Genomic DNA, 21,415 nt, shown 5'->3' with positions numbered 1-21,415 from the left:
GTTGTCCTGGACATCAGACATAACTATCATGGCTCAGTGCACTGGAATAATGGGAGTTGTAGTTTTACAAGGCCTTTAACATTCTCTGCCAAGTGTTGTAGCCACAGCAAACTACAGATCCAACGATTCCATAGCATTGAGCCACAGCAGTCAAAGTAGTGTGAAAGTGCATTAATTCTGCAGTATAGATGCACCTCCAAATATTCAATATCCATATGCAGAATTCTTAGGGTTAGAAGTATTTCCCCAATTTTTAAAAATGAAGAGTAATGATGCTTGTTTGTATGAATTAGCATTCTAGCATTTGGGTCCTGCATACATCAATGTGAATGGCATTGCTTAGGCATGAAGAGGATAAGGTTCACGTCTCAGACTATTAGTGTTGACAGACTGTTGTGAGTAATTATATTAATTTTTATTTGGGTTCCAGGAGACAGTGGACAGGCAGAGAGATCCTTCAGCCCCTCATTTTCTTTCTTGGCATGCAGATTTATATCTGGCTTTCAATGCAGGAGATTTAAGGTGGTAATCCCTCTGTGGTTTCTGCGGTACTTGGAATTAATTAACATTTATTTGTTGCCCTTAAATTGTAATCGCTTTCTACAACACTTTCAAAAAATATTATTGCAACAATCCAGTGCAAATTTGTTGAATAACAATAACCATTTCACATTTACTTTACGTCTGGGTAGTATTTCCAAGGGCGGTCGGGGGGTATTTCTTTGCTTTGTCTAGTCATTTTAAAATGTAAACGTAACCCATTATTAACATACGATTAACCATTTACATAATGATTTAATTGTATAATTCTTCCTCAAAACGATTACCAATAATGAATTCAGTTTTGAGCTGTTAACAGTAATTGTTAAATGTTAATGATGCTTCTGAGCTTCTATAGGTTGCGTGGATGAAAAAGCTCCAGCAATTCCTAATTTGCTCTATGACATGTCACACTGAACAGGGGTACTATAAGACTGAGAGAACAGCAATTGTGACTTGAGCTGAAGGGCATCAGACCATATACTCATGTACACATGGAAGAGCATGCCTTTGCTTACTAAACAGGTCTTTAGACGTAGTGGCCGCATCCAGAGGTCACAGCAAACTAAATTTCAAGGGAATTCTAATTTGTAGATGAGCCAGTGTGCTAGTGCATTCTGTTTAATCTCTCCTAATGTGTTTGTTGTGAGCTATTAACCTGGCAGTGAACTTCCCTGGCAGTAGAAAGTATTAATCCTTGCCAAAGGGTGCATTTGCATGTCACGTCACAGCAATCCATGATGTGGGTTGAAATGACAACACCGTGGTTTGTTTACATCATAGCTTGTTGTGACATCTCCATTCATAACAATGGCCCCTTCCAGAGGTTGGATCTACACTGCCATAATATGCAGTTTCAGATTGAAGATTAACTGCATTTAACTGGATTATGTGTGTCTACACTGCCATATAAACCACATCAATGTGTTTAATCTGCAGTATATGGCAGTGTAGATCCAGCCTGTTTTGTTTCCTTGGCTGTTTACACTGAATGCATAAACAAAAGGGCAGGAGAGAAGCAGAAATAAGGAAAACAAGCCATGTTTGTTTGCTGTTGTGGTTTTGCTCAACTGCTATGTGATCGATGGCTTAGTAATAACACACAATTAGCAAAATCACTTATCACGATGTCAGAATGTACTGAACAAGAGACATATGTATTTGTTTCAGGCTTCATTCTAAAGATACATAATGACGTGGATTTACTGTCCCTTAAGGCTTATTTTATCTGCAGTGTTTATACATACAAGCAGGTGGGAAAGTGATATGTTTCTAGTATTGCAAGACAGACTCCTACATGTATTGTGCACAGAGGAACTTTCACACTCAGTATTGATGATGGAAAATCCCATGTTTTTTTTCACTCCCTTTGGACATTTAATCTACTTGATGGTGCCTCAACATGGACTACTAACCGGAAGACACAGTATAGCAAGTTTTTCCTTTCTTAATGAATTATTAGTTTATTCTTATACTCCATCTTTCTCTTATGTGGCACCCAAGATAACTTATAAAATACATTAAAGCAGAATATAGCTAAAAATCCATCTTACTTCTAAATGTTTAAAATAAAGCAATTGTTTGGAGAAATCTAATTGTAACAGCTGTTTGACAGTGGAATGGCCAGTCTTTGGTGGGATTTCTTACACTAGAGATATTTTGGACTACAAGGAGGGCATCCATTTGTCACAGATGCTGTAGCTGCATCTAGCTCTAGCATGGTCAAACTTCGATCGGCTGTTAGGAATTGTGGGAGTTGAAGTCCAAAACACCTGGAGGGCCGAAGTTTGCCCATGCCTGATTTAGCTTCATGGAACAGGATGTTGGAATAGATGGTTATCAAGCTGCCTTCTAATCCTATGATTCTATGGAGACTACTATAGCAGTGGCTCCCAATATTTGGTCCTCCAAGTGTCTTGGACTTCAACCCCCAGAATTCCTGACAGTCGGTCAAATTGGCTAAGGCTTCTGGGAGTTGAAGTCCAAACACCTGGAGAACCAACAGTGAGGAATCACAATACTAGAGGTATCCAAATTCAAATCTCATCTTGTCTATAAAGCACAGTCATTGGCCTTGGACCTGCCTCCAACCCCGCAAACTTCTCTCTCTTTCCTTGTATTAAGGATTAAAAAATAATGCATTTAATAGGACTTATATTTCACCCTGAGCTCCATGATTGGTTTTAAAATGTAATTAATCATAATTGATTTTAGAAGTGGAGCTAGCCTAGGCACTGAAAATTTCACACCCACTGGAGGGAGATATATCTGTATATGCAGCCTAATTAAAGGATGGGTTGAAGATTTCTGGTACGGGGGAATGGAGCGTAGTGAGAAGAAGGAGGCCAACAAGTGACTAAGACACTAAAACTGAGTTAAAAATATATAAGAGTATAAAGATCATTGTTCTGTTGAAGTTAATCTAATGACATGGCCTCTGTAAATATATGCAAGGTTTGGTGTTCTCTCCAAATGGTTTCAGTTGCGTGCCATCCTGTATCCAGACATTGGGAGAATTCAGGTTTTTCCCCCCACTACAACTCCCAGGATCCTGCAGCCAGCATGATAAGGAGCTCTCATTAAATTAAGAATCATGTCAGAAACGCTGTGCCTTCTCTATAATTTAGGAGTGTCAATCCCATCTATTTTAACATCTTCTTTTCAGTCTTTCATAAATGCCTGACAGGTCAAGAGAACATAAGCAAAACCGTTCTGGATAGCTTTCTGTTCCCATGGCAGCTAAATAGAAACTTTCATGAGAACTTTATGAACATGGTATCAGGGCAGCGCCACACTTTTGCTATGGATGCCCAGTACCTTGTAGTCATTTAGTAGCATGTTACTGCTGAGCCTGAGACATAATATAGGAGCTGTTAGGTGACCTGCTGTTCAGTTTAAACTAGAGTAGACCTATTCAATCGATTTCTGAATAATGAGTCAACACATTCATAAGCCTAATGAATTCAGTGAGTCTGCTCTGGTCAAGACCAAAGTAGAATTTTGGCCAACAACAACCTTGACCGTTGAGAAGTTGATGAATCCCCTCTGAATTGATGGCCACCTTAATAGAAGACACAGTGAATTTGTTTTTTGCTGATCCAGATAGTAGCTTCTGAGGCAATAATTCATGTTACAATAAAGGAGATTCCATCTAAACATTAGGAAGAACTTCCTGGTTGTAAGAGTTGTTTGACAGCAAAATAGACTATCACAGAAGGTGATGGACTCATCCATCATTAGAGGTTTCTTAGGGCCCTTCCAGACAGGCCCTATATCCCAGGATCTGATCCCAAGTTTTCTGTTTATCCCAGATTATCTGGCAGTGGGGACCCATATAATCCAGTTGCAGAAAACCTGGAATCAGATCCTGGGGTATAGAGTTGAATGGCCATCTTTTAGAGGTGGTTTAGCAGTGGATTCCTGTATAGGCAGGAGGTTGGATATGGTGGTCCTTTGAATCCCTTCCTACTATAAGGAATCCTAATAAAGCAATCTCTACATCTTAATGCTTTGTTGTATGAAGACATTCTTGTATTTGCCAAGTATCTTCTACCATTCAGCTCCTAATGGATGACTTTGGAACTATGAAAGTATTGTAAGGGAGGAAGATAAATGTTGGTCCTCTTTCTCCAAGTTGTCCACATCTTGAGTCATGCTTCATTTCTCCTCTTTCTAAAACTAGGGGCTTGCGCTTTCAACACAATTACAGCACAATTATTCCATCCTAACTGTCATGGTTCCATCCTATGGAATCCTGGAATGTGTAGTTTTCTGAAGGCAATGGAGAATTCTGACTGAGAATTCAAAATTCCCCTCCCTAAACTTAAAATCCCAGGATTGCATGAGACAAAATCATGGAAGTTAAAGGGCAATAATAATACTATAATTGTATTGTGTGAATGGGGGACCATTTTCTTCAGATACTGAGCAACAACTCCCATCCTTTTTCGCCAATGGCCATGGTGGTAGGGCTGGTGGGAAATGAAGTCCAATAAGATCTGTTTCCCCAACTCTCAATATCCTCATGGAAACTTTTTCTCAGCCCTCATATCACGTGGGTTTCTTTTTCATGCAAGCTTTGTGTCTTTCTCTGTTAAGATTTCTAGTTTGGGAGGCAAGGCACAAGATGAACTCTGACTGCTCCCCTGGGATTGATGTACTGTTTCATAAGCCCACAGTGAAGAATGAATCCTATAACTCTTGTATGTTTTCAGAAGGAAAGAACAGAAATACATGAAAGAAAATGGTCTCATCAGGGGAAGGTGGTGTCATTGACTCCCCCCGAATCCTTCCGCAAATATAGATCTCTACTCACTTGTTGTCCTCCTTCCCCTCTCCTTTGTCGGTCTTTCGGTATCTTCCATTTCTGGGACAAAAGGATCCCCAAAGGCAACATTAAAGCAATTAGGCACAATCCTATCAAAGTGCCACCTCAAGACACAGAACAGCAGCAAGACACGGGGAACAGAAAGGAAACACAGCTGGTTTCATGGGCAGAAAATTGGGGAAAGAAAACAGCCCAAAGGGGAACAGAGACAAACCGACACCACTGATGGATTTGGTCTGTATTTGAGAAGACCTTGGCAGGAGAGCCGCTATCAGATTTCACACACTATGGCAGAAGCGCCATTGACACATGCCTACATCTGTTATATGTGTGAAATTGCTTGGATGCTATATTGGGGGTTCAAGGGCACATTTTCAAAAAGGCGAAGAGAGAGCTGGGCAGGAAAGTGGATTTACATCCACCTTATTGTAACCATATGTGTCACCTGTAAATGGCATGTGCACTGCTTGGGGGAAGGACATGATTTTCAACATTTTTGCTTGCTGAGTGCTTCCTGGTTCAACGGTCCCAATTTTGCAGAGGGAGGCCTTATTAATAATCTGCCTTCCACTTTTCCAGCTGCTTTTAAAATGTGCAGGTTTTTCTCTCCTCCTTCCACTTCCTCCCTTTGTCCTTGGCATATTCAGTTGCTGCAAATTCCAAACAAAATTTGCACTTAATGAATTCAGGGATAAGACAGGAGGGAGCAAAATCCTATTTATTGCCCCCCCCTCGCCTTAGGCTTAGGCAAAAGCAAATTGCTGCAGCATTTCCTGGCTTGTGTCTTCTTCCTCAATAACTTTTGTCATCTTGGCCTCACTGGGATGTAGCTTGACCACAAGCATCCTGCGTCTAACATTTAATCTGTGGAATATTAGAAAGTATAATCAATTTGGTGGAGAGGTTGGAAAGGTAGATATCCTCTGTCACACTAGGGATACTTCAACTTCACAGAATTCGAAAGTGTAAACAGTCCAAAGGCACCAAAGTTTCCTGAGCTGAAAAACAAAATAAAATGTTGGAATTCTAGGGACATATATCAGGGATAAAAATTGCGAGTCTCTCCAAATGTTATTTGGCTGAGATTCCATCACTCTTAGTCAGAATAGGCAATGTTGAGATATGATGGACATTGCAGTTATCAACATGTGGAGTGCTATGATTTTTCCTACCCTTATTATAGTATTGCCAGGTTTTCAAAATAGCACTGAGAAGCAGTTGAAATTCATGACATGCAGAGCTGACAGCAGTAAAAATATTAATATTAAATATTAATTGTAGCTATTAACGAGCTCATGTTCTACCAAAATACCAAATGAAAGTATCAATTTCAGTTAACTTAGCCATGCATTTCTATGTAAAATTAGCATATTGTCCATATTCATAAATTGAAGCACGCAGTTCTATGTTTATGTAGGGATCTGCACTGCAAAATACAGATTTTTGGGGGGATTTCATTCCGTCTTCATAAAAGGAAAAACTTTCCAGACTTCCTATAGGGGACATTGTTCATAATAAGGGGCACCTGGAAACCCTACCAATGTATGAGCATAGAACTAATCTCACCTCTTGATGTGTCTGAAAGATGTGTGGGGCCACACTTAACACTTTCTGGGAGTCTGTATCACCACTGAATGAATGCTCCTTTGGTGCAGAAATGTGGTCCTTGCCTCTGGCTTTCTTGCCGCTGCAGTTCCTGCCCAAATTCACCAAGCTCTGAGAGTTACTTTTGGTAAGAAATTCATAATGTAACTCACTACAAAGCCTTCCCAACAGGCTTGTTAGAATTTCCAACCATGTTTCATGACCTGTTATATTGCTCGTTATTTGGAGAGGCAGATTGCCACTTTTTAACAAGAAAAAGTAACAGATCAAACATATTTCAAAGCCCAAATCATTCTTTATCATAAGGTCTAAAAATACTAAATGTTCCCATCCAACATTGAAATATAAGTCAAGCCAGTCTTGGTTAGTGCTTAAATGGGAAACCACCAATGAATTGTAGGTGCTATAGGCTATAGGAAGGAAATGACAAGCCACCTCTGAGTATTCTTTGCCTAAGAAAACCCTATTAAATTCCAGAGATTGCCATAAATTGACAGCCAATTTGAAGGCACACACATACATGCACATTGCTGTCATACTAATTAAAAAGCTCCCCAGATCTCAGTGTGCTAGCCTTTAAAATCAATGTTTCCTCATCAGGCAAATATGTTTAAAACCTATTCAGGAGGACGAAGGGGAGGATGATGGTGCTGGATAAGAAAAATAAGGCAAGGGGACCATAATTCCCCATAACATTTTATAGTTCCAGATAATGGTAACACCTGCAACACATTACTTGCTAGAGTACCTTCTGCTGCATATTGCAGGATGGAGCATACTTAAGTGACAGGAAAGGAAGACACTGGAGGAAACTACTGCAATTTCAGAAGCATGGATGCAGTGATGGTGGCAGCTGCAGATGCAGCCAGTTTTGTAGCAGTGAGGAGGGGACAAATAGGGACTGTGATACAGGGTTTTCAGAGATGGCTTGGAACCTGTGGAATAAAGATACCCATTTCAAGGGTTCCTTTCCTGCATCCACCCACTTGTGCCATCTTTTTACCTCCTCCCAGGTCACGCAATCTGCTGCTTCTACTCAGTGATGCTCCTTGCCTCCACTATAATATGTACATTGTAGGCAAGCAGTAGCAATGTCCCTTTTCTTTGGAGCACTCTGTTGCTATGGTGAATGCCCTCCCTGCATCTCTCTCTGGAGCCTCACCTCTCTGCTCCCTTTTTGGCATAGCAGTCTGGTGGTAATGTAGCATCTAGCAACACGTGGCCGTGGAGATTTAGAGTACAGGCAGTCTTAAATAGAAGGCATAATAATAATAAGAATGGTATTCCTGTTGTCTCGGTAATGCAAGAACTAGTAATCAAGAGTTCTACTGGAATAGATATGGATAGGGGACAATTAAAAGATGGCATCTGATGGTGTAGCTGGGGGGAAGGACAATGTCTCCAAATTTCTAGCATTGCAGTGCATTATGATCCCCGAATCTATGGGGAATATGTTCCTGGGCTTCATGGATATGTGAAACTGCAGATAACAACACCACCTATTGAAATGAAGGATGTCCAGCTTGAAAATACCATAAAGTCCCACTGGAGGACTTAGAAATGCCTGGAGCACAGGGCATTTTTGCTGGAAGATGCTAAATGAAACGGCACGTACTGGTCCCATAGATACAGGGGTTGATTTTGTAATTTAAATTTCAACTGAGTGTTTAAAATTCATATTAGAATTTTCTATGCATTCTTGTGTTTTATACCTTTACATATACCTAGCTATGTACCAGAGGCACTAAGAAACCCCTTTACTAAATTGAGAAGAGGTGTAACGGTACATCACCAAGAATGTCCAATGAGCATCAATGCCCAGTGTGCATCAGAACAAATATGATGTGCATCAGAGGTGATGCCCAGGGATGCATTGAGCACCAGTGTATATCAGACACTTTGCTTACTCCCCTATATAGTAATGTAACAGCAACCCTCTACTGGATATCAACATTACACTATTGTCTAATTCTAGTAGTCACATATGTAAATCTACTCATGAAGACATACATCTCATTTCTGCCTAGAAACCATAGTCATATCTTGCAAAATTCTCTCTTTTTTCTTGATTTGTTCTTCCAACAATCCCAAGAATAAAAGTTCTAGTATCAATTGAATTTTGTCTTGAAAAGTTCTGAACCAGACAATGAATTTGGAAAGCCTGCAGCTCTTTGCTTTTGCCTGTGCTTTCTGGGAAGGGCAAGATTCCACCCTTTCTTCTTCTCTTCCTCCTGATGAGTTAATTGAGTGAAAAATAATTTTGTGTTTTGAACTCAATTTGCAGCAATTAAGCTGAGGAAGAAGAGGAAAAGTGAGAGGAATTTGCACCTTCTAATCTAATCCCACTTTCTGCATAATACATTCTGCACATAAATGAAACATGTGGAATGACAATGCCAACAAAAAAACTCTTCTGTTTTTCCATATTTGGCCTACAGTGGCTTGTTGTCCAGTGTACAGGCTATATATAGTATAGGCAAGGCAAGGGCTGCAGGATTAAGGGAAAGAGACAGAAACTATCTGAGATAGGGTTCCCGACCCATTGGACATCCTGTGGCTGAAATAAAATCAGTTTTGGTAATACTATATAACCTCCATACCCATGGAGGACATGTTCTGGATTTCACATGGATATTCAGTGTTGTGGATAACATGAGACCCTATTGAAATAAGGGACTTCTGGCCCAAGAATACCATGAAGTCATGGTGCAGAACTAAGAAAATGCGTAGAGGGCATATTTTTTTGAACAAGAATCAATGAAGCGATGGATACCAATTGTGTGGATAAGGGGTTGTGCTGTATTTGAAAGTGGACACCAGCTCCATTCTTGGCATTCATATATAGGCAGGCAGAATTCAGTCCTGAAGATGCCACATGCCAGGGTCAATCTGCTCGCCTTGCAGGTGGCATGAATAATAGTGTTCTTTCTTTATCTAGCCAAGTTGTTGAGCCGCAAAGAGAAGGCCTCATCTCATGATGGTTGGCCTGCCATTGCAAAATTCTGTAGGTTGGGTTTTTTCCACAAGACTGGAAGAATCCTCAAAAACATTGCAAGAAAGCTCTCACTATTGTGAGTAACCTCACTGAGGAAAGCTAAGCCTCCTCAAAAGTTCTTGCCACAGACCCGAGAACATAAAGGCTTCTGCTTTCCATAATCTGAGAAGATTTAAAGGAAGACCACCAAATGCTATGCAAATGTCTTTGCAATTTGCATTGATTTTACATACTCTGTGTCATTAATGCTGTGCTATCTGCCTCATGTTTGCAGTAGGCTTTGAAAAAAATATGCAGAAAAAGACACTTTCCTAGGTAAACTTGTGTGTTTATGCAGGATTTGTCATATACTCTGTGCAACCTGCTTCCCCCGCTCCCGTTTTTATCCAACGAACTGTGCAATTCTTCATCAAGGCAATGTATTTTTTTAAATCCTCACTTTTTGCAAATTGCAGAGATAAATAAATGAATGATTCACCTCAGCTACTGTTGGGAATGAGATGAATACACATTTATATCCCAGAAGGGTATTATGTTAACATGCCACGCAGCTCCAAATCCAATTGCTAATCTGAATTAGAGTAGATCCATTTAATCAATGGGATTTTCCCTAAATTTTGATGTACTGTTGATTGAATGTGTCTTCTCTGGCTGGGAGCAGCAATTGGACTTAAACCATGGCTCTATATATTATCTCTAATTTTGTTCTGGGCAATTTTTCATGTGTTATGCCATGGATTTTGTTTTTATATTTCGGATGTCTTATGCATATATATTTAGTAAGGATTGCATTCATTATATTTTGTTACATAGAACTATAGAGTTGGAAGAGGAACCATAGAGGTGGAAGAGACTTTGTGGGCCATCCAGTCCAACCCCCTGCCAAGAAGCAGGAAATTTGCATTCAAAAGTGGTCATCCAGCCTCTGTTTAGAAGCCTCCAAAGAAGGAGCCTCCAACACACTCTGGGGCAGAGAGTTCCACGGCTAAACAGCTCTCACACTGAGGAAGTTCTTCCTGATGTTAAAGTGGAATCTCCTTTCCTCTAGTTTGAAGCCATTGTTCCACATCCTAGTCTCCAGGGCAGCGGAAAACAAGCTTGCTCCCTCCTCCCTATGACTTCCCCTCACGTATTTGTACATGGCTATCATGTCTCCTCTCAACCTTCTCTTCTGCAGGCTAAACATGCTCAGCTCTTTAAGCCGTTCCTCATAGGGCTTGTTTTCCAGACCCTTGATCATTTTAGTCACCCACCTCTGTGGACACATATCAGCTTGTCAACATCTTCCTTCAATTGTGGTGCCCAGAATTGGACGCAGTATTCCAGGTGTGGTCTGACCAAAGCAGAATAGAGGGGGAGCATGACTTCCCTGGATCTAGACACTATACTCCTATTTATGCAGGCCAGGAGTATAGTGCCTAGATCCAGGGAAGTCATGCTACATTTCCAGGATATCTCACAAATACAAAAAGAAAATATGACTTCTTTTTAATACAACAGCAATTTAAAATTTAAAAAAACCTGGACAGCTAACAAAAGAAATACATGCAAAAAAGAAGAATTATTCTTACTTGCCCGTCTCCCTATCAATCAATAAAAACATAGCACATAGCATCAGTGAAAAGAGTATAAAACCACTATGTATTAAAATCCACACAAAAAGGTCTTTAAAATCATAATTTAAAAGTAATCTGGATTGTAAAGGCAATCTGGACTGGGCTTTACTGCTGTTTTAAATGCAGACCGCATCTCCAGTTTATGAAGCTCTTCTGGCAGGTCATTCCACAATCTGTGGGCAGCTGAAGAAATTGTCCTCTGCATAATAATCAGTTTAGTTTTTTCTGACTGAAGGAGATGTCCATGGGGGATCAAAAACATATTTCCAATGTTGGCATAATAACTAGAAAATGAATAGGTTGTCATCAGGAAAAAAACACACATTAAAGTTAACTTCTCATCTGAAAAACACCAGATACATTTCCTTTGGGAAAGCATTCCTTCAGTACCATTATTGAAAAAGTCCTTCACATGCATTATTTTTGAAATGTGTTGCATCTAATAATGGTTGAATGCTATATCTCTTACATCTGACAATTAATTAGATTTGATTCCAATAGTTGATAATTGATTGTGGAACTTTTGCATTATTCAGTAGCCTACATGCTGTGATAAGGATCATTTCATGCCAGCCATAATATAATGCAAACTATGAATATTCTAAAATATTTTAATCAAACTTCAAATGCTGCCAAGTGTGGATATATCACATTTCACCTTCCTCTGAGTAACTCAGCTATCAGAAGGAAGGCAGGTGGCACCAACATTAACAACAAGAAGCATGAAGTAGTATATCATAGTAATTTTCACAACTTTCTAAATTAGGCACTCTTTTCTGCATAAAATACTCTGCCATGGGACTGCTTTATATTTACTACAGAACACTGCAGCAGCTTAAAAAGCCAATGGGATTTTGGACTGCATCAAAAGGAGTATTGTGTCTAAATTGAGGGAAGTAATGCTATCCCTCTCTTCTGCTTTAGTTAGACCTCTTTAACTGGAATACTGTGTCCAATTCCAGGTACCACAGTTCAAAAGAGATATTGACAAGCTGGAAGGTATCCAGGGGAGGGTGACTTAAATTATCAAAGATCTGAAGACCATGAATCCCTATGAGGAACATCTTAAAGAGCTGGATGTGTTTAGCCTGCAGAAGAGAATGCTGTGAGGAGACATGATAGCCATGCATAAATATGTAAAAAGGTGTCATAAGGAAGAGGGTGCAGGTTTGTTTTCTGCTGCCTTGGAGACTAGGACTTGGAGCAATGGGTTCAAAGAGACTCCACCTGAACATTAAGAAGACCTTCCTGACTATAAGAACTATTCAGCAGTGGAACTCTCTGCCTCTGAGTGTGGTGGAAGCTCCTTCCCTGGAGACTTTTAAACAGAAACTTGATGACCATTTGTCAGGAGTACTTTCTGCTTTTCTTGCATGGCAGAGGGTTGTATTGGATGGCCCATGTGGTATCTTCCAACTTTATTACTGTTTTTTATTACTCTATTATTCTAATACAGGCAGTCCCAAGTTATTAACAAGATAGATTCTGTAGGTTTAATCTTAAGTTCAATTTGTATATAAGTCAGAACAGGTACATTTTAAAGATTTTTAAGATTTAACACCCCTGTGGTTTTGTTTTGCTGTCTGTGCCCCTGTTCAGAAGATTTCACCTTACTTTCTCTCCCTGTGATAATTGGATTTTGAAAAATTTGGCTTGTTGAGGAAACAAGGATTAGTAAGAAAGCCTGTGGAGAGACACCTTTTCCCCCAATAACTCTTTCAGGAGTGAGTTTCCCTTCCTAAGAGTAACTTTATATTACTTCCTGTCTCTCTCTCTCTCTCTCTCTCTCTCTCTCTCTCTCTCTCTCTCTCTCTCTCTCTCTCTCTCTCTCCCCCCCCCCCCCATTCTTACCTAGGAGTTTTTTGTAAGTCAAATGTAAATCGGAGACTGCCTGTATACCCATTTGTTGCAAAAGATTAATAAAGTATTCTGGTTTTTTACAATCTCTGTTCAGAAGTGATCATGCTGACTTTGAGAGTTGTACTGCAATAATAATAATAATAATAATAATAACAATAATAATAATAATAATAATAACAACAACAACAACAACAACAACAACAACAACAGCAATAATATCTACATAGGACCTCTCATGTGCAATAAAGTTTTCCCGTCAATATTATTATATTACAGTAAAAAAAAATGCTGGTCTATTTCTGAGCAAAATGCAAGCCTTTGGCAGATGCTTTTAAAATTTGACATGCTGGTTGGGAAGCCGGCTTCTAAAGCACTGTTGACTTCTATATGAACTTCTCTGAATGTCAAGGTGATGCTCTGAGGCTCTTTTCAAGACGTCTTCATCTTCAGAAGAACCTGTGCCGTTCCCCTGTGGCTTTGCGTTTCTGGAGCAAAACAGAAGTGGGGGTCAAGTTCTCCCCTTCAGTAGTTCGCCGATGCATAACCGATGACCTTCCAGAGGTTCAAGAATTCTTCCAAAATGGGTTTCAAAGCCCATCCCGCTGTCACTTCCTTCCCTGTCCCAACACTGTCACATTGCTCTCTACAGGAACTGACAAGGTCATTGTCTTGTCAGAAGGAGGATTGAAAAGCGTTTTGTTGCAGTCAAGATTCTGGACAAGATTATCTGTCTTGAGAGTTAAGACAAAGTTCAGATTGACTTGGAAATGGGCACATTTGCAAGGCTAGTAGGGAAAATAATTTTAAAGGAAGAAATATACACATAAAAGCATATGTATAATCTATGCATAAAAGGTAAAGGCAAAGGTTTTGACGTTAAGTCCAGTCGTGATCAACTCTGGGGGTTGGTGCTCATCTCCATTTCTAAGCCGAAGAGCCGCCATTGTCCATAGACACCTCCAAGGTCATATGACCGGCATGACTGCATGGAGCACCGTTATCTTCCCGTCGGAGCAGTACCTATTGATCTACTCACATTTTGCACGCTTTTGAACTGCTAGGTTGGCAGGAGCTGGGGCTAACAGCAGGCGCTCATTCCGCTCCCGGGATTTGAACCTGGGACCTTTTGGTCCGGGAGTTCAGCAGCTCAGCGCTTTAGCACACTGTGCCACCTGGGGCATATGCATATGACCAGCTAAAATGCACACAGCTGGAAAATACACTCTTTGATCAATGGGTGAAAGCTATAGAAAAGTCTGTGTGTTCAGAGAAATTTGTACAAATATTTGTACATTGAAGAAAAATGCATACAAATGTTCATACAGGAATAAAAAAAAATCCTCACCAAATCATGCAAGTCAATATCAACAATTGATGTGGTGACAACACAAGAGTTTTTTTTATCATGTCAGAAGCAAATTGAGACAAGTTGCTTCTGGTGTGAAAGAATTGGCTGTCTACAAAGTCAGAAGCAAATTGAGACCAGTTGCTTCTGGTGTGAAAGAATGGACTGTCTACAAAGTCAGAAGCAAATTGAGACTAGTCGCTTCTGGTGTGAGAGAATCAGCTGTTTACAGAGACATTGCCCAGAGGACGCCTGGATGTGTTACCATCCTGCTGGGAGGCTTCTCTCATGTCCCTGCATGGGAAGCTAGAGCTGACTGACAGGAGCTCACCCTGTCTTACGGATTCGAACCTTCAACCTTCAGGTCGACAGTTCAGCTGGCACAAGAGTATAACCCATTGCACCACCGCGGCTCCATGACAACACGGCTGAAATGTGGAGAAACACAATAGGATTGGCTTAGACTCGCATTTCTTCTTGTCGATTGATCCTATTTGAATTAAAGTAGCATATTTCCTGTGTAGGGAAAACGGCAAGCTTTTATTAGTTCCATAAATGGAGGAGCTTAAATGAAGTGGAAGCGATGAATAGTGTTTGGTACAAGAACAGGACGAAAGGTGGCAAAAAGGTGGTTTCTGCAAAGAGAGATGCTCTGGGTCTATACCAGGCATGGGCAAACTTGGGCCCTCCAGGTGTTTTGGACTTCAACTCCCACCATTCCTAACAGCCTCGGGCCTCGCTTAAGCGGCTGAGGGGGAAACGGAAGGGGCCCGAGGCTGTTAGGAATGGTGGGAGTTGAAGTCCAAAACACCTGGAGGGCCCAAGTTTGCCCATACCTGGTCTATACTCTGGATAGAAGAAAAGGTTAATACATTCCTTAGCACACCTCTTTGCTGGATTAAGCTGTTTCCCTCTTTGGAGAACATCCTGCTATACACCAAGTCCTCAACTCCCTTGAGATTGGCTTGGTGTACCCACTCCAGACATTGTCTGCCTGTCTGGCTTGGAAAACTCTCAAACGACACTTGAGTTTCACTGGGATGAGATTTTGGGGGGGGGCTAGAGAGGAAGGGTTGCGAAAATTATGGAAATACCTTTGCCTGATGCTCCTTCCCCTCCCTCCTCCTCCTCCTCCTCCTCGCCTGGTCCCAGTTGGCTCCCTTGAAAACCCAGTTGCCATGGAAACCCTGCAGCCACACTGTGGATCCCTTGTTGCCATGGCGACTCCGCCACTGCTGCGGATTCCCAGTTGCCATAGCAACGCCGCAAGCTCCAGGTGGTGGCAACAGTGCAGTTTGGGAGGGAAAAGGGGGGGGGTGAAGTGAATGGGAGGCATCCGACTGAATGGAGAGGGGTGGGGGGGATGCTGATAAAGAGGCGTCTGGTGGAACATTATCAGGATGGGGGGCGGGCGGAGAAACAGATTCCCAGAGAGACCCTTTTAGAATAATCGCCTCCTCCACATCTTTGCAGAGCTTCAGGTGAGATAGGTCTTCTCTGGAGATAGCCTTGGAAGCTGCTTGAGGTCCGCACTGGGACATGTGGCAGCAAACGACAGGCGCACGTGCAGAATGCATTTTCTATCCTCAGTTTCATATCATCTTCACAGATTTTGGAAGGAGGGGGAGGAATCGGAAACATCCAGGTGGAAGGACTAAAACCATGACTAGTAGTCCCATCACTGGTTATTTTAGAAAGCATTAGCAATGCACCTTAAGTCCCATTTCCCTGTCACTTCCAAAGAAAAGGCACTTGAGTTGTGTCAAGGGAAAGCTCACCAAAAGCTTAACATCTAGGAGTGCGTAATTGCCTGACTCTGTCACTGCAGTGTGACAGTCCCTCTCCCCACGCAGACCATAATACTACTGTTAACATGTGTTCACTTGGAAGTAAATCACACTATACTCCAGGTAAGTCTAAACCTGTTCCGTTCTTCGGCTTGATTCTCAGAATCCATTTGAACATCTCGTCTAGGTTTTAGAACTCAACATAGATTAGAATCAGTTGGCAGATCTTTGAGTGACACGCAAGAAATTGGCAAATACAATATAATACTAATAATACAATATAATATTAATTATATATTATATTTTACATTAATATTACTAATAATATTACAATATATTGATACAGTACAATATAGTAATTAATTACAAGAATTGTACTATCTATATATATAAAAGAGTGATGGCATCAGGGCAGCGGACAAAACAACAAAACTACAGGCCCCCCAACCTCGAAATTTGACAACACAACCCATCATTCATGGCTCTAGGTTGATACAACAAAAAGAAAAGAAAAATAAAGTCCTAATTACAGGGAGAGGAATAATAGTTTTTATCCAATTGCTGCTAGTTTGAAGGCTAAAGCTCTAGGTTGATACAACAAAAAGAAAAGAAAAATAAAGTCCTAATTACAGGGAGAGGAATAATAGTTTTTATCCAATTGCTGCTAGTTTGAAGGCTAAAGCTCCGCCCACTTGGTCTCCTAGCAACCTACTCAGCCCAGGGGACAGGCAGACTTAGGCCTCACTTAGGCCTCTTCCACAGATTATCAGATTTGAACTGGATTATATGGCAGTGTAGACTCAAGGCCCTTCCACACAGCTATATAACCCATTTAGAATCTTATATTATCTGCTTTGAACTGGATTATCTTGACTCCACACTGCCATATAATCCACTTCAGTGTGCATACTAAACATAAAGACAACCATACAATAGACATTCAATACCACCACTACCTCAACAATTTCTCACCAACACCACCAGACAACGCCACAGCAACGCGTGGCCGGGCACAGCTAGTGCTAATATAATATTGTATGTAAATTTAATTTGTAAGCCTCTCTGAGTCCCCTTCGGGGTGAGAAGGGTGGCATATAAATGTAGCTAATAAATAAATAAAGGCTTCATGTGACAACAATGTGGACCCTCACCCAGAGCCGGCCCTAGGTATTTTTCAAGTGTAAGCGAACAGAATTTTGGCTCGCCTCCCCCCCAAAACAATCACTGAAAAATAAAAGCGTTGGATAAGCAAAAATGTTGGATAATAGGAGGGATTAAGAAAAAGCCTATTAAACATCAAATTACATTAAGATCTTTACAAATTAAGCACCAAAACATCATGTTTTACAAGAAATTAACAGAAAAAGCAGTCTCGACTGCGCCCCCGTATTGTGTTTTGTGCCCCAAGCGACCGCTTAATTCGCCTCATTGTTGGACCGGATCTGCCCTCACCCCATCTCTTCAAAATCGGGTCGTTAAAATCCATCACTCTAATATGGATGTGTAGTCCCACAGTGAAGCAGAGGTGGGGGAAAGAATGGTCTGAACACCGTAAGTGTCTCTGAGCTCCACCTCTGTGGCCCCATCAAAACTTTGGTTCTTTTTCTCTATGATTTTCCATCTGATATTCTGCCAAAATGCCAGGAACTGCACAAAACATGGCAGTTTGTTTTCCTCCCACTCCCAGACAGTATGCAAAATTCTGGCTGCATTTCAGGTGGAAAAAATAACACGTAATATCACTTTAAGAGCTCTCAGAGTCACAGGTGTGGAATGAGGGAAGGCAGTGTATCCTAACCGCATGTGCCATTGCCCATGTGGTGCCTGCGTACAGTGGGGATTGGCTCTAACCCCACGGTATTGAGTTCCACTGGTGGGCCTCTCAATTCAGGCACCCTCACTGCTATATCTGGTGGGAATGTGGGCAGGGATGTTCTCAGTGGCTGCCCCAGGCTCTGGAAGTCTATTCCAGGATAGGAGATATGGCCTTCTTCTTTGCTGTCATTCAATTGGTAAGGGGAAACATTTCAGTCTTTTGAGCCTGCAAAGGTTTTCAATAGTGCACTATTCAATCTTATTTTTCAATTGAATTATTTCAAAAAGTTTAACCTAGTGAAATAGTACACAGACATACCTTCCTTTGCAAAGCCTCAGATAGCAAAGCTTCACGTAGCAAAGTCTGTTTATCAATTCTATAGTGTATACTCATCTCTGTCTAGCTGAGAGGTTTCCTCCCTCCCTTTCTTTCCCTTCTCCTTCTCTTCCTCTCCTCTCTCTTCTTTCCCCTCATTTCTCTTCCTCCTTCTGTAGCATCATTCACATTCAGAGGATGATGAAACAGAGCTGGAGAAATAGGAACTTCTGTGTCAGTTTGCAGCAGAATATCTGCAGCATTTTAAGGCAACGAATGAGCTAAACTGGGAAAGAAATCTGATCTTTCCATTGCCCTGTGTGTTGTCCTACAACTGGTAAGGCAAACAGCAGCTGCTCCCAAAATCCTTTACTGAGTATTCCTAACAGGAAAACAGAGAGAAAGGTGGAGAGCATAGAAGTTGGCCTCACCAGCTATCCCCAACATGCTAAAGAAGCCCAAATCTATAGGTTTGGCTGCTAAAACAGAAACCCTTAGAAAAGTGGAGGTCTGGTGGAAGAAAAATTCACCTCTGAATGCATATTGGAAGAAGCCTACATGTGATCTCCAGAAAATTAAAAGTGTTTTGTGTACTTCATTGCTTACCTGACCTGGTTGTTTCATTCGACATCTGTATGTTGTTCATTTTGAAAAAAACATGTGCTCTTCCATTTTGTGGTGTTAAAACTGATTCCTATTCCTTCCATGATATTTCTGCCTCTGGTATCAATTTTTGTGTTAAATAAGTAATGCCTCAACTTTGTTAACTGTAGCATTCCTGTACTAACTCTAACTTGTATGTTTTTTTAAAGATTTTGTAAAGTCAGCATAGGGTAGAGGTTTGAGCATTGAACTATGACTTCAGAAAACAGGATTCGAATCCACACTCAGCCATGTAAACTCATTGGGTGACCCTGGATAAGTCACATACTCAGAGGGAGGCAAAGAATAACTCTCTTTGAACAAATCTTGTCAAGAAACCATCACGATGAGTAACCTTAGGGTTGCCATAAGTCAGAAATGACTTGACGGCACACAGCAACAAGGTTTTGTAAGTGCCTGAGTCTTAGCTCTGGAAACAAGGTGAGATATGGAGGAGGAGGAGGAGAAACAAGAAGATGGTGAATCTTGCCTATCACTGTCATAGAAAACAGGAACTGTGAACACAGAAAAGAACATGTCCTGCTCACCTCTTTCACACACTCAGGATTAAATAGCCTTCCAGGACAGAGATAGAATGGTTTTTCATGGCTTCTCAGTATTTAGGATTTGCAGAAGCTCTGCAATCCTGTTTATTCCATTCCTGACTTAGTTCCTTCTGATCTAATAACACTCCTTGGTTCCAATGGTGTTTAAGCTAGAACTTCCTTCTCCCATTTCTTCCTGCGTTCAACTCCTCGAAGGTGTCACTCAGAAGTTCTCAAACCATAGTCTGTGGCCCAGTGGTGGCCTTTGAACTTCATTTAGAAATTTACATTGTTTCCACAAAGCATGCAAAATGGACAAGAGGAATGGTAGTTTCATCCGTGATTACTGATGGCTCAATGAGATGATCAATCTGCCCTCCATTTTAGTTTGAACTTTAATAGCACTGTCCAAGGTGCTGAAGAAGAATGAGCTTCAGAACTTGGATAGCTCTCAGAAGATTTGAATTAAACCTTTAGAGTAGATTCACCACCTTTCTGACATGGAAACAATCAGTTGTTCTTGATTTCAACCCTAAACTTATTTTACTTTTTATGATAATGAAAGTCAAGATCATTTTTACAATGGTCAAATTGCACTATGTAAAAAATCTGAAATAAATTTCTATTCGTGGTTTGAAAGTTTTATTTCCTGTTTAATTTTGTGTTACTTTGAAAATAGTTGTTATACTTCAGAAACTTCGTTTTTGTGGTTGCTACAACCTAAGTTGAATTGGTTGAGACTCTAGGAGATATTTATTGAAAAACTATAGCAAAATGTGCTGCAGGATGTTCCACAAAAACAAAGTTTTTGTAGTTTGATAAACTTTTTTCATGTTTTTATGATAAAAACAATTAGGAAATGACATTTATAATGCAGAACAAAAATTACGTTGCATAGTGTTATTAAAGAGGTTACTGAAGAGTTGACCTAGAAGCAACATTTTTCATAACATTGGTATAGCTTCTGAAATTTCCCTTTAAAAGTACCAATTAAATGGAACCCTTCTCAGGTTAGGGTTTGTGATGTATATAATATGTTATTGGTTCTCAGGAAGATTACAGCACTGAAATACAGAGGCAGAAATATGCATTAAGGTGTCCTTTCAAAGCTCTTCCCCATATATCTTCTATTGGGGTGTGTGAAAGAACTCTCAATTTTCTTCTACTTTTCACTTCTCATGGACAAAGAAGATGAACAACAGAGACCCTGGGGCAGTCTTAAGGTCAAAGTAGTTCAGCTGTACGAAGAAGAGGCATTGCTGACCCAGACGTTGTCTCAGAGACCTTTCCCAGTGGGCACTGAACACTCATCCCTGGCTTCCCGCTAGGCCTGTGTGTGCCTCAAAACCAAGGAAGGAGGTTGGCTTTGTCTTCTTTGCACATTTCAGAACTGGGTTTACAAAGTCCTCTATTTCTCTATGGAAAACTTCATTAGTTACAGGTATGTAATGTATATTCTGAATGGCTTGGGACCAGAAATGTTCCATATTTCAGATTTCCACCCAGATTTTCAAATACCCATATTTGTATATCTGTGTATAATAAGGTATCTTGTAAATGGGACCTAGGTCTGAACATGAAATTCATGTATGTCTCATATACACATGACCTGAAGATAATTTTATAGACAATATCTATAATAATTCATGAAACAAATTTTACATGCATTGAAACATCAGAAAGCAATGACATGACTGTCTTGACCACTCATGTGGACAATTTTGGAATTTGGAGTATTTAGAATGATGGAATTCCAAGTAAGGGATGCTCAGCCTGTTATCTAAGTCTTTTTCCCACCCTTCGCTACTAAGGAAGTTACCTTCACTAGTTAGATTAAAAGGTTACCCTTTGTTTTCTCATTACAGTAGAGTCTCACTTATCCAACATAAACGGGTCGGCAGAACGTTGGATAAGCGAATATGTTGGATGATAAGGAGAGATTAAGAAGAAGCCCATTAAACATCAAATTAGGTTATGATTTTACAAAATAAGCACCAAAACATCATGTTATACAACAAATTT

At 40.5% G+C, this 21,415-nt stretch overlaps 1 long non-coding RNA gene across 1 annotated transcript; it reads right to left on the bottom strand.

The window, feature by feature from the left end:
- Nucleotides 1-4,405: 4,405 nt before the first annotated feature.
- Nucleotides 4,406-15,444, bottom strand: LOC134292502 (uncharacterized). The gene is made up of 3 exons (XR_009999741.1): nucleotides 15,383-15,444; nucleotides 6,434-6,563; nucleotides 4,406-5,731 (listed from the first exon to the last, which is right to left on the bottom strand). It is a non-coding gene; the product is annotated as an uncharacterized LOC134292502 (long non-coding RNA).
- Between the last annotated feature and the right edge of the window lie 5,971 nt (nucleotides 15,445-21,415).

Source organism: Anolis carolinensis, chromosome 6 (assembly GCF_035594765.1).
Source record: "Anolis carolinensis isolate JA03-04 chromosome 6, rAnoCar3.1.pri, whole genome shotgun sequence".
NCBI classification, from domain to species: Eukaryota; Metazoa; Chordata; class Lepidosauria; order Squamata; family Dactyloidae; genus Anolis; species Anolis carolinensis.
This window is presented reverse-complemented; position numbering and strand designations above follow the sequence as displayed.